This window comes from Lynx rufus, unplaced genomic scaffold (genome assembly GCF_022079265.1).
Source record: "Lynx rufus isolate CCGP_SWC_20201006 ecotype Redwood Valley unplaced genomic scaffold, mLynRuf1.p SCAF_2, whole genome shotgun sequence".
In the NCBI taxonomy this organism is placed as follows: Eukaryota; Metazoa; Chordata; class Mammalia; order Carnivora; family Felidae; genus Lynx; species Lynx rufus.
The window spans coordinates 106746216-106760287 of NW_025814834.1; positions in this window are offsets into that span (position 1 = coordinate 106746216).

Consider the following 14072-nt stretch of genomic DNA (forward strand, 5'->3'; position numbering starts at 1 on the left):
ACCCAGATCCTGCTGTGCTGCTCGACTTTTGGTAGCTACCTCCTAAAATGCTTGTGGACCGAACAAACTGTCTTGCTACCGGAGCATGAACACCCACTCCACCAGCTCCGTGCATTATAATGTAGGGATTATTGGGAAGAGTTTACAAACATTGCCATAGAAGATGACACACCATTCTTTGAGTTCTCCACCTGGTGGTATAACATGAAATGAACTGGCTAGAGCATACTGACTTCTTAATACTACATGTTTATAACAAAAGAGCAGAGTGAACTCCTAGGCAACTTGGTAGTGCCTGGAGTTTCCTGATTGCGAAAGTAGACCACTTAGAAAACAGAAGTCTCCTGGGTTTAGTTTTTGAATGAGCCCATTCTTGGAGTGACCAGATGAGTACCTCTGTGCTACCTTATAAAATGAGGGGAGAAACTGATTTCCATAACCAGCCTCTTTCCTCCCCTCATGAACATTTCCTATTGCAAAAGCACACAACTCCCTGCCCATGTCCCAATCCTTGCTTTCTTCTGAGCATGTTCTCTTGAATTAATTTAGGATAAGCTTCAGGTGAAGTAAGATTTTGAGCATTCTTTTAAATAGTAAAAAGTAAAAGTGATGGGGGTGCCTGGATGGATCAGTCAGTTGAGAAACTGACTCTTGATTTCAGGTCAGGTCATGATCTCATGGTTCATGGGTTTGAGCCCCACGTTGGGCTCTGCACTGACAGCATGTAGCCTGCTTAGGATTCTGTCTCCCTCTCTCTCTCTCTGCCCTTCCCCTATGTGCATTCTCTCTCTCTCTCAAAAATTAATAAACATTAAAAAAATAAAAGTGATAGAAATTTAAGCACTAAGGTTGCCAGTGAGAACTTGTAGGGAACACATCCATGCATTACAAACAATTAGGTTCCTAAGCCGATGCACATGGCAATCCTGTTTGGTTTTGTTTTCTGGGAAAAAAAAAACAAAAACAAAAACTCTGTGTGTGTGTGTGTGTGTGTGTGTGTGTGTGTGTGTGTGTATTCATTCTCTTCTGTTCTCTGCAATGTGAAATACAAAATAAATAAATAAATAAATAAATAAATAAATAAATATGTGTAGTTCTCATAAGAAAAAAATTTGGGTCCAAGATTTGCATCAGAAAAGAAGTAGGCAAGAAAAGCCTTTGATATTTATGAAGGTTACCTTAGTTCCTAAGGTCTCTTGAGTTCTTATTTTGAAATTTTTCTTTGCATTAAGTCCAAGAGATAGTTTTCTCCGCCACAACATACTAGCATTGAAGCTCTTTATTTAATCTCACTAAGCTTCTGTTTACTAGAATTTCAAAAGCAAATAATACTACCCGCCGCTTAGCAATTTCATGGTTATTATATGAAGTCATATTTTAAAACATGTAATACATTTCCTGAATTGATAATGAGCATTGAATAAATGGTGGATGTTATAGTAAAATATTTTTGGCAAATAAAAAGTAGATCAGAGTTTAGAAAGACGTAAGTATGACGTGACACTACACTAAACCAAGAAAAACACATTTCCAAAGACATTAATTAGTACATAAATGTGTAAGCAAGGAATCCTGTAGGAATTTACAAGAATGAAAGCAATTTACATTTAGTCAATGTATACTGTGGATAAACTTGGATTGGAACTTAGCCATTTAGATATTAGAAACATGATAGGTGGAGCTCATGGGAAAAGAGGGAATGAACTGAACTGATGAGAAAAGGTACGATTTTTATGATGACTCCCATATCCAAAAATAAATCAATATTAATGAATATTAATTTCAAAATATAAGTAATTTTTGAACTAAGCATTCTGAAAATTATGGGAAGCCTTTGAAAATGTGGACAGTGCCTCACAGTGTCAGAAAATGTTTCCTCTAACCACACGATACTGTAATATAATAAAAAGGCATTATGTATTAAACTGGCAGCTATAGATTCTATATACAAGCTGTACCTCTCTAGGAAATCAAAGGATCTCTTTGAGTTTCAGCTTCTACGTCCATGAAATGAAGATAATAGTTCCTGTTCTGTGGGATGCTTAGTCAGATAAAATAAAATACCACATGGAAAAGACACACACATATTAAATAGTCAACAAAATGGATGAAGACTCCTGACCTGAAGGACTCTTCAGATTTCTTGCCTTTGCTACATTATCATGGTCAACCTTACATTCAAGGGCCAGCCCAAGTTCCTGTTCTTTCACTGACTTACTTTGACAGAAGGCTAGACAGGTGACCAAACCTAAACCCCTGACGATGGCTGAAATGAAGCATCACCACTACTTTCTTTTTTTTTTCTTAAGTTTATTTATTTTTGAGAGAGAGAGAAAACATGAGTAGGGGTGGGGCAGATAGAGAGGGTGGGGGGAAGAGAGAGAGAATCCCAACCAGGCTTCCACACTGTCAGCAAGAGCCCGATGTGGGGTTTGAACTCACCAACCAAAAGATGAGATCATGGCTTGAGCTAAAGTTGGACGCTTCACTGACAGCCATGCAAGGGCCCCACCACTGTTTTCTGAATGTAATGTTGAAAGTCAGGCTGCTCTGAGTATCAGCTACTCATCTTAGGGCAAATTCGGCCTGCTTGAGACATCTTTTCTGGAAAAATGTATATGTTGTTGAACTGCTTATATCATAAATATTTTCTAGGGTTTACTACTATGAAAAAAACCGTCCTTCTGTACAATGATTTTTCCCGCCCTCTATCAGTAGCCCTTTGTTTTGTTTATCACCTTGCCACAAATTATGAAACAAAATTGCTGCTTTTAAATTTCTGGCTAAATTATTAGAGGGCTAATTGGTATTTATCAGTCAATACATGGTTTCTAGTTTTAGGGCTTTTTTGTAGAGATTGACTTTCACTAACACTGGTAATGTATTTTTCTTTTGTTGGCCAGCATCGCTTCCATGAACTTGAGTTATTCAGATGAGATCCATGCATTTCAAATTTTAGTTAGGAAAGGAATAAGGGATTCAAACAATATTGTCTCTAAATTAGAATATGCTTCAAAATTAAGTGAGAATTCATAAAAGTAGATTTTTTTCATTGAGAAATACTATCTATTTATTATTTTTTAAAATGTCTATTTATTTTGAGAGAGAGAGAGAGAGAGTAGGAGCAAGGAGAGGGGCAGAAAAACAAAGAGAGATAGGATCTCAAGCAGGCTCTGCCCCTTTAGCACAGAGCCCAATGAGGGGCTCAAATCCACAAACCATGAGATCATGGCCTGAGTTGAAACCAAGAGTCCATGGCCTGAGTTGAAACCATGGCCTCAGTTGAAACCAACTGAGCCACCCAGGTGCCCCAAGAAATACTATCTAAAGGAGAAATTGTATATAGTTTTTTGGTAGGGAAAGAGAAAGTAAAAGTCTTCGAGTGTTTTTGAGAAAGTAAAGGTCTTTGAGTGCTTTCCACCAACATGAACTTAGAATACTGCTACTTTAATAAATTTGGGGAATAATTTTATACATAATTTGTACCTATTTTACTCACTTAATAATGTATCTTGCACATACTTCCCATGTCAGTAAGCATGTTTCCATAGTATCTCTTTGAATGAATACCTGGTGATAATTATGTAAAATGTTTAATACTTAATTTAACCAATTGGACATCCAGATTGCTAGGAAATATTCACTTTAATGTGGAAAAGTCATAGTTTACTTTTAGAAGTATTTATTGGAATCCTAGAAAATAATAAATCTGTATTTTCTAGGATTCCAATAAATAAGAGGACACGACTACACTTTCACTAGCAATAGATACTCTCTTCGTATTCCTGGATTTGTGGTCAAAACTGATAGAATCAATGATGCGCAGTTCATGTGGCAAGATTTTAGGATCTGTGACCCCTTTAACATTCTCCACAGCCCACAGAGCATTCTTGAAAGTCACTCTGCTAATATGTCATCATTTGTTCGTGTTAATATTCAAACACCTTATGGGAGAATAGAGCAAAGCTTTTAATGGTTACACATAAATAATAATATCTACAGGACCATATGATTAGGAAAACAAGGGCTTGATTGAGACTCCATGCAGTGGCTCCAAGGGGGTAATGTAGCCAGGAACATGATTCCCCTGAAAAGAAATTTTGAACAATCAGTGGAGGGCGTTCTTATTAATATCAGCCTTAGTAGAATCCACAATCTATTAGATGACTTTTCCTTTCCCTGCACAGACAGCCCAAATACCCTGTTGGCTCTGGAATTTCGACTTGTGGTCTCACGTTCACTTTATCATTGTGAAGTCTGTACTTTGCTTCTGAACAAACTTAGCAAGAGGTTGCAGGAAATATTTCCTTAAGTTATATTATGCTTTAATGATTGCCAAGTGGTATTAGGAAGGAATATGCTCTCCCTTTTCAGAAGGAAAAAAATAACACAGACACGTCACAAGATTTATCTTTTGCATAAAATAATGTAATCTGCTTTTTGGATTAGGAAATGCAATTATTCAGCCAAACTCTGGCACAAGAGATGTTCCCCTGTTGAATCCCCTTCTGTTTCGGGCTGAAAAAGTAAGAGTTGGAAAAGGGTTGACATATTTAATGCATGTAAAACAGTAAAGATAATATATTTTTAATAAGTCTCTGTCTTTCCTGTCACTTTTTAGAATGATGGTGCTATATTGCATTCATTTCAAAACAGGAATGAAATGGAACTGATTGTGATATATATATATATATATATATATATATATATATATATATATATCTTTTATTTGGCCAAGCACAGTTTTATAGGTATCCAATTCAACAAGCATGAAAACATCACTGAGGGATAAAAGAGGAAAAAAAATGTATAGTTGGGTCATTGAACCAGGTTCCAAAATCATATTCATCTTCAAAAGAGTAGTAAATAAACAGTACTGACCTTTTACTTCAAGAAATTATCTCTCTCAAAATCTAGTCTTCTGAACTCTCTAAACTGTGCCCTCATGAAAGCGTTAAAGAACAAAAAGTCAACTGAGGAAATTTGAAGATCAAATTGGCTTTATTCAACAATTCATGAATTAGGCAGCATCCCTTCTAGACCCTAGACAGGTGCTCCAAGGAGTTGTACAAAACAGCTTTTTATAGGCTATAGGCAGAAGGAGAGTGGAACAGGGAAGTAACTAGCAGAAGAAAAGAAAGGGTTGTTTCAGGCTGGGTCATCATCTTTTGGGAGACATGGAATGATGGGGTTATATCATGCTGAACACCTCACCAGCCCAGATCAGGAGATTGCAGTTGGACTGCTTAAATGTCGCATTTCTGGAAGAATTTGAAACTGCAAATTAGTCTTGGTTTGCTCTCTTGGGGACAATTGAGTCCAGTTTGGGCCTGTTTTTTTTCTTTTCCAACAATAGGAAAGGCAAAGTCCCTGTGACAAGTTCAGATCCTTCTAGTATGTTTACCCTGCCATACCAAAAAAAAAAAAAAAATCAGGACAATTCCAAATAATTGACTTTCAATCATTCATTTGTGAATTTTTGATATGCTTTATCAGAGGATGTGGGTATGTTTATATAAAACAGAAAAATATCAGTTAAGAGAAAAAAATCTGTGAAATAACGAAATGGGATACTAAATCTTTTTTGAAGTTGGTACTAGAAGCCGAACAATGATACCGAGGTTGTAAAGAAATTTACAGCATTTCAAACTGAATCATAAATTTAACTCTGATATCTAGGAGGTCAATGCGAAATGAAAGCAGTGATTACATGATTCATAAGTTCAAAAAATCCATAACAAACCTCTCTGTAAACAACATATTTTCTTGCCATTTAAATATGACAGTGTAGGGGCGGAAAAATATAATTTTCCCTCTACCCCTCTGAATTCTTGTCTGAAACCTTCTGCACTAAAAGAGATTATCAAGAGAAAAACAAACAGAGGTGTGCCATGTATAATACATGTACACACAGGAAATAACCAAGACAACTGAAAAATTCTGAAGTCGCCCAAAGTGCCATCTTAAATATCAGCTTCAGCTGAAGGCAAAAAAAAAAAAAAAAAAAAAAAAAAAAAGATGTTGGGGAAGGGGGAGAAAGTCATGGGAGTTTACTAGGAAAAGCAGAGTAAACAAGGGTAAGGCTGTTAGACAGATTGAAGTCACTATCTCTTACATGAATAATACTTTCTTGTGACTTAAAATCATCCTTTTCTTCCTAGTAAGAAGAAGGAGAGATGCCTTTACAAATGGAGATTTCCCCTATAAGTGTAAATGTTCCTTCCAAAAGTGTGTTTTCCACTGTTTTCCTCACTTCAAAATAAAACCTATGCCAAAGGGGTGTATTTTGGAGTGCCACATTCTGCTCCCCATTGAGAATTATTTTTCCCCCTCTTATGGTCTTTCTGTAGAGGATTCAGAGTGCAGAACTTAGTATTTTTTGTGACTTGCTGAACAATTGGAATAAAATCTTTCATACAAATCCCTTAACACTCAACATGAGGTAAAGGAAAATTCTCTTACAACTCAGGGTGAGTCATTTATTGAGAGGCCAAATGGCCCCAGTGTAGAGAATTTTGGTTATATTGAGTGATTCAATAACAATACCCGATGATGCAAAGGAGCATCAGTATTCTTATAGAAATGTACGCAAGCCTTACTCTGGAGAGAAAATGTGGTAAGATCTAAAACACATGTTAAATTAATTAAACAAGGAGACCATTGGAACACAGTGGTTCCTGTGCCTTGGCAGCCTATGTAAGCAAACCAAAATCCAAGCCGGTAAATACCTAAGGGACAACCTACCACAGCCAACTATATTCTAACCCGTAGCCAATTAGTAATTACCTTGTTGTTCATCTGTCTATTCTCTATAAAGGTACCTCCAGCACCTATGGTTTGATGCTTCCAAATTCAAATAAAGTTTGGCTTGAATAAACTCAACATGGTTAATAATGCCTCAGTGTATCTTTTTTTAAGTTTATTTATTTTAAGGGAGAGAGAGAGAGAGAGAGAGAGAGAGAGAGAGAGAGGCAGAGAGAGGGGGGGGGAGTGAGAATCCCAAGCAGAGTCTGTGCTGTCAGCACAGAGCCTGATGGGGGGTCTGATCCCATGAACCACGAGATCCTGACCTGAGCTGAAACAAGAGTCAGATGCTTAGCCGACTGAGCCACCCAGGTGCTCCCAATCAATGTGTCTTTTAACAGAAGCCACGCCATATTCTTACCAAAGCCCAGATCTGGTACCAATGACTTAAGTCTCATCGTTTGTATAAACTACAAACAATCCTGTGTCTAGCCCATATGTGTTATATGGTAATTGCAGAATGTTGATTAAGCCATGATCTTAGAAGATAATGCATAGAAAGTTAAGTTTTAAATGGAGGAGTGTTCTAAACAAATAGTATGGATTAGTCCCTGCCTGGTCTCTTGCTGGTGAAGTTATAGAATAAGTTATAGAATAAGTTCTAGAATAAGTATTGATTATAAACAGTAGTTGTATGAATGAGAGGGAGCTATATTTGTTTAGGTATAGATGTATACCAACTATTTACTGAAGATGTAACTAACCATTTACTGAACCATATACTTTACCTTGATGGAATAATCAAAGTTAGAGTTATTTACAGTGTATTATTATATTATTCCTTATACACTTTTCACATATTGGTGTTATTTGCCCAATTATTTGGTGAGCTACCTGAGGTCTGGACTTTTGTTTTATACACCTCAAAATTCCTTTTTTATCTTCTTTTCTAAAATTTATCTCTGTGTTTTTAAGTTTTCTTTTTTCGAGTTTTTATTCAAATTCCAGTTGGTTAACATACAGTGTAATATTAGTGTCAGGTGTAGAATTTAGTGATTCGTCCACTTACATACAACACCCAGGGCTCATCATAAGTGCCCTCCTTAATACCCATTACCCACATGCACCTCAAAATTCTTAGCATATATTAGATATTTAATACTGTTAAAAAGAGTTTGAGCAAGTTGACTGCTTGATCTAACCTAGCATGGATTTTCTCGTTTTTCTTAAAGATTCTCTTGTATTTGGTTGTGCCATAAGAAATCGCCTTGGTCTTAGTCACAGGAGAATTTGTATGTGAAATTTAGCCATATGCAACACTAAAAAGAAAATTAGTCCTCCTGCCCTTACAGAATGGATTCATATTTAACTTCAGTGCTGCAGATAGAAATTCAGTTTTATGAACCAGTTAAAGAAGAAAGTGCATGGTGTGCTTTTTGCAGCACTTAGATATTGATATATGATTTTTTTTTCTTTTCCCAAGGCTAACAGAGGAAGCCACAGCAATTCGACCTTTTAAATGTGAGTGAAACTCTCATTTGAAAGCTTTCCACTACATAACTCCACTCAATTGGCTTGATGACTCAAATAGACACAGGCTTTAGGTTAAAATAGGAACACAGCACTGAAAAGTCTTATAATAACACTAAAGTTGAGGCAGAATATTACATACACAACCTTCTATCTTAGAGTTCTCCTTACGCAACCTTCACACTGGTTAGTCCTACGATGCCTCCATTATGATTGGACCAGAGAGCTCGGGGAATGAGGAGGAATCAAGAATCTTCTAGGTCGACACTCATGTGCATAGTTCACATAGTTGAGACAGCAGTATCTTGCTTGGGATGTACATTGTCCAATTCCTATAGCCCCACAGACAGTAAATGTGATTTATCAGATGTTTGGCTCAGTATTTATTATAAAGTTATTCAATTTTCACTACTTACAATCAAAAGCCACCTGTTTTCAGTACAGTTACATAAATATACTAGTCTACACATACTTTTTTTCCTCTTCTTACTATGTGAAAATTGAATAAAAATAATAATCTACCTACTATATTCCATGTACTATGTTATATGCTAGAGACTAAGGGGTCAAATACACTTATTTATTTATATATTATAAATTGATTATACTTGATTATTTAAGTATTAGACAATAATATGCACTGCATTGGACATTACACTTTACCAGGCATTGAGGAAGGTAGTCAGGATAGAGCTATAAACAATAGATAGGTGTGTGTCTTGCCTTCAGTGGCCAAGCAGGTCATAGTCTAATGGAAAACAGAAAAGTAAAGAGATGATGCTATCCAGTATGATAACTGGCTCATGAACATATGAGCAATAACCAGTCACATAAGCTTTAAAGAGTAGAGTAGAAGAATATGAACTTAGAGAGCAAGATGTATTCCATTTCCCTGAAAATCTAAAATCCTCTATTTTTATTATCCTTTCCTTCATAAGCTATAATTTATTACATAAATATTTATTTTCTTATCTACCATATTTCTTATGTTTCTAGGAAGTTTCCTCCTTCTAAGCCCCTCTTGCCTGTATAACCTCCACAAAAAGTTGAACTATATGAGATTTTCGTTTGAAAATAATGTTTATATGAATATGGTAACTCATTTCTTCTAGGAATTAAATTCCCTATTCTATATTCCCTATTCTATAGAGAATTCTATAAGGAATTATATTCCCTATTCTATATTTATATTCTTCTATAATTCTTCTAATCAACTATAATTATATTCCCTATTCACTATGATTATTTGATGCCCATTTTCTTATATGACATCCTGAAACTATTAAATCAAAGCTTGACAAATAGGCTAACATAGACCCACTAGAGCCCTTCTCTAAGTCTTTTTAGCAGAAACAGAGACAGTCAATGTCTCTCTAATTATGCAAACATTGGAGATAAAGATAATGAACTTCTCAGAGCAACAAGATGTAACTTCTTGAAAAGGTAGACACAGCATGGAGAAAGAAGCAAAAATGAAATCTAATTAAATAGGTCTGAAAAAATTCTGGACCTGAGACGACTTATTCTTAAGGTCAAGCAAGGTACATTCTTTCCTTTTCAATATTTGATTGTTCAAATTCTCCTTGAAATTTATGAAACAAAAATGCTACTTGAATGGCAAGCTAATTCACATTGGATTTCTTTCACTTGCCAACAAAGAGTTCTAGGTAATACATCTACACCATGTTTTATTTTCTTCTTTCTTCTTCACAACACAGTCCTCAAGGTAAATTCCTGAATAACCCTCTATATTTGAAATTTTTATTTATGCTATTGATGTTACAGTATCATGTTATGATAAGAAAAACTGGATAATTCCCACACAGTATTGAAATTATTCTTGGAAAAAAACTATACAGCTCATTATACTTTGTCACTTAATCTCCTGGTATTTTACAAACACAAATTATTTTATGTCTTTATTATCATAAAAGATCAGTTTTTCTTCATTATCACTCCAGATGGATCTAACTTCATTATCAAGAAATTGGTATTCAAGTAAATACTTCTAGGTTCCCTTTTTACTTACTTATGTCCTCCTTCTTCAAGAAGGGAAACTGATAATTGGTTCGTTAGGATCATACATCCACTGAGACATACAAAAATCTTCAGTAAATTCAGTGCTTTAAAAGAGCAATGCGTGTCCATTCTTTTCACTTGATTCTGTTGGGATATGCTGTTGTTCTCACAGTAGCCCACAGTTTAGTAACACCCAAGTAAAATGTAAGGAGATACTAAGGAACTGGTTTTCCCTCAGACTTAGAGACTAAACTATCTACTGCAGGCTGTTTCTTCTGGATTCCACACTAGTACCTGTATTTCTTCAAAAATGTTTGGTGAGGGAGGGCCTGGGTGGCTCAGTCAGTTGAGAATGTAACTTCAGCTCAGCCCATGATCTCACGGCTCATGGACAGCACTGCATTGGGCTCTCTGTTGTCAACACAGATGGCTTCACATTGTCTCTCTCCCTCTCTCTGTGCTCCTCCCCCACTCACATTCTCTCTCTCTCTCTCTCTCTCTCTCTCTCCGTCTCTCAAAAATAAATAAACATTAAAAAATTTGATGAGAAAAAGTGGGGAGATAATCAGTTTCTAAGCACCCCTTTTATATTTGTAAGCCATATGGATGCCAAAGTATACTAAGAAAAAATAAAGAAACTAGACTCTTTGAACCAAATCATGGGATGAGCATTATTTTTTTAATTTAATTTAATAATAATTTAATTATTATTTATTTTTATTGATTTAAATCCAAGCTAGTTAGTATACAGTGCAATAATGATTTCAGGAGTGGAATCCAGTGATGAGAAAATGACAGTTTTGATGAGAAAATGGGGAAATTAGAACCATACATATATTCCTAAAATAATTGAAACTAGGGACTGAAAGAGATATTTGCACACTGTTTCATACTAGATTACAGGCATAGACAAAAGAAACACTAGGCCATGTGATTGATAATAGCGCATTAACCACATTGCTTCTCCAATTAAATGTTTGGAATCCTAGCTCCTGGACCATCCATACTTTAAAAAGGATGAAGTATGGAAATATGAATTTTGAGATTAACCTAACAATTTGTGAGTTTTGCAGTCAATGGAATTTTAAAGACATAATAAACCTTGCATAAAGAGAGTGTATTGGTTTCTTATTTTTCCTGCAATAAATTAATAAATTAACAAAGAAACAACACATTTGTACATAATCTTGGTCAAATAAAAATCATAAATATACTGGGAAAGTTGAATTGAATGTTATTGAGCATATGAGGTTTGAAATATTTAACTCAATATCAGTAATCATTAAGAAAATGAAAATCAATGAACATTAAAAAAGGGGGGACGGTACCTGGGTGGCTCAGTCAGTTGAGTGTCCGACTTCGGCTCAGGTCATGATTTCACAGTTCATGAGTTCCAGTCCCGCATCGGGCTCAGAGCCTGGAGCCTGCTTCAGATTCTATGTCTCCCTCTCTCTCTGCCCCTCCCCCGTTTGCACTTTGTCTGTCTCTCAAAACTAAATAAACATTTAAAAAAGTGAAAATCAAGAGGTTCCTGGGTGATTCATTCTGACTCTTGCTTTCAGCCCAGGTCATGATTTCATGGTTCATGGGAGTCTCCATGCTGAGAGCGTGGAGCCTGCTTGGGATCTTCTTCCTCCCTTTCTCTCTGTCCCTCTCCCCCATCATGTGTTCTCTCTCTCTTTCTTTCTCTCTCTCTCTCTCAAAATAAATTAACTTAAAAAAATAAAATGCAAATCAAAATTGCAATGAGATACCATGTACACGTAGTGCAATGAGAGTTATTTTTAAAAATTTATTATTATTATATTTTTTTTACTTAAATCTAAATTAGTTAGCATACAGCACAATAATGATTTCAGGAGTGGAATCCAGTGATGAGCAAATAACAGTATTGATGAGAAAATGTGGAAATTAGAACCATAGGTATATTCCTAAAATAATTGAAAACAGAGACTGGAAGAGATATTTTCACACTGTTTCATAGTAGTTTACAGGTATAGACAAAGGAAACACTAGATACAATTGATAACTTAAATACCCGTATTACTAAAGAAAAAAATGTTAAGGTCAATGACTTATGTTACCACATTAAAAATCTCTAAAAAGAGAAAAAATATAAACCTAAGATAGGTAGAAAAAGAAGAAATAAATTAAGAACAATAAAAAAAATTACCAAGTCAGAGATTTGGGTTTCTTTTTCAAAAGAATAGCAAAACTAAACTCTAGTGGGGCATCTGGGTATGTCAGTTGGTTAAGCATCCGACTCTTGATCTCATGGTTTGTGAGTTTGAGCCCCACATTGGGCTCTGAACTGACAGTGTGGAGCCTGCTTGGGATTCTCTGTCTCCCTCTTTCTCTGCACTTCCCTGCTTACTCTCTCACTCTCTCAAAATAAATAAACATTTTTTAATAAGTTTAAAATAAAATCTAGAAAATCTAATTAAAAGAAACACAAAAAGCACAAGTCTTCAATATCTAAAACAGAGGCCTTTCAACAAATTATACAGACATTAAAAATAAAAACAATAGATATTACAAACTCATTCATGTAAAGATGAAACGGACAAATGCCTTGAAATTGACATGCAAGAAATGGAACATATGTATCTTTACATTCACTAAATACATAGATATTATCTTATTAAATGCATACACATACACAAACACATACTGACCACGTAGATCAAATGTCTTTATTCGTTAGTGCTATGAAATACATAAATGTAAAATAATATCAATATTGTACCAATTCTTTCTGGAAAATAGAGAAGGAGACAACTTTTCTCAACTCATTTTATGGGGTTGACCCAATCTTTCTTTAAAATCCAGAAAACGGGAGTCATATAACGGAAGACGGTAGACCGAGTAGGAAGCTTTAGGGATTGGTTCTTCTGCTAAAACAACTATTGAGTTGTCAAGAGCTGTCTGAAGATACTTTGAAACCCTAGAGTCTTTTGGAATACTTGTAACATCCATTTCTTACTTAGATGAAGAAAGGCTGTATATTTGACTGAACTTTACTGTTTTGCAGAGTGCCTATCATCTTCTATTCCAACTTCTATGGCAGACAGTTATAGGAGTCATGGTCCTCAAACCTCCATGGCTTGCTGGCACCATGTTGGATAGTGGAGACCTTGTATCACATAAATAGAGGTTGTGGGTTTTTATCACTGACTTTGACTATTGAGAGCCTGGAAGAGGGACTAGCCTTGTTCCAACAATCCACCTCCACCCCAAACACACACAAACTGGTTGAATTGTCTTTCCTAGTGGCATTAGTCAGGGGAGATTTTTTTTTTCTTTCCTTAGTGGATCCAAGTAATTAAGGACATCACTGTCAAGACACTGGTGACCATGGAATAACATAACATCATTGATCATATACAATGAGGGATAAACCCTTTGTGAAATAGTTCAGAAATGTCACTAAATAAAAGATAGCAACCAAGCCATTATTTTACACCATGCACAAAAATCAACCCAAAATAGATAAAAAACTTGAATGTAAGCCGAAAAATTATAAAACTCCTAGAAGAAAATATAAGGGTAAAGGTAAACTCCTAGACATCTGTCTTGACAGTAATTTTTGGAGGGGTTGACTCCAAAATCATATATATTTAAAAAAAAAGTTTAAATCAACAAATTGGACTACATAAAACAAAAAAGCTTCTATACAGCAAAGAAACCCTCAAAAAAATGAAAAGGGAGTCTACTGAAAGGAGAAAATGTTTGCAAAACATACATTTAATAAGGGGCTAATGTCCAAAACACATTAAAAA